Source organism: Pleurodeles waltl, chromosome 4_2, assembly GCF_031143425.1.
Source record: "Pleurodeles waltl isolate 20211129_DDA chromosome 4_2, aPleWal1.hap1.20221129, whole genome shotgun sequence".
Classification (NCBI taxonomy): Eukaryota; Metazoa; Chordata; class Amphibia; order Caudata; family Salamandridae; genus Pleurodeles; species Pleurodeles waltl.
The window spans coordinates 967,655,116-967,655,713 of NC_090443.1; the positions used below are offsets into that span (position 1 = coordinate 967,655,116).

The 598-nt window shown below is 39.6% G+C and overlaps 1 pseudogene; it reads left to right on the forward strand.

The window, feature by feature from the left end:
* Positions 1 to 543: 543 nt before the first annotated feature.
* LOC138294314 (U7 small nuclear RNA) lies at positions 544 to 598 on the forward strand (annotated as a pseudogene).

Consider the following 598-nt stretch of genomic DNA (forward strand, 5'->3'; position numbering starts at 1 on the left):
TGGTTTGGGCTCCCCTTAGGGTCACTACTGGTTATCTACATTTGCACCGTTTTCTTACCTTTTCTATGCCTATTACTGTTTACTAGTGTATATAATTAGTGTATTACTTACCTCCTACTGGAGGGTTGCCCTTCTATTATTTTCCGCGATGGCCGTTTGTTAGCTAATATCTGCTCTCTTCTACGTTTTTTAACCCTGTCCAGCATGGACACCACGCCTCTCATTCCAGTGACGTAGAAAGAAATGGTGAGGCATTCTGCGACAGTTAAGCGTTTGGTTTGCTGGCGGCAGATCTTAGGTGTGGCGTGGCCACATAACAAATATTTGCATATTTTCTCGCAGGGCCAACAACCTTTTTCCTTTGTTTCTATGTGTTAAATTGTCAATACTGTCTTTCGTTAGTACCCTCAGATCTCTGACTTCTTGCCATTCTACTAGAAGTGAATATGGTAAATAAATTGGGGAAAAAAAACAAAAAAAAACAAGTCCTAATATAAGTGGGTGTTACTTAACTCTTCCCTTATGAATTTGAGCCCTTATATTCAAATCACAGTTCTTTACTATTTGTCTAGAAGGTTTTTCTGAAAGAGAAGCCACC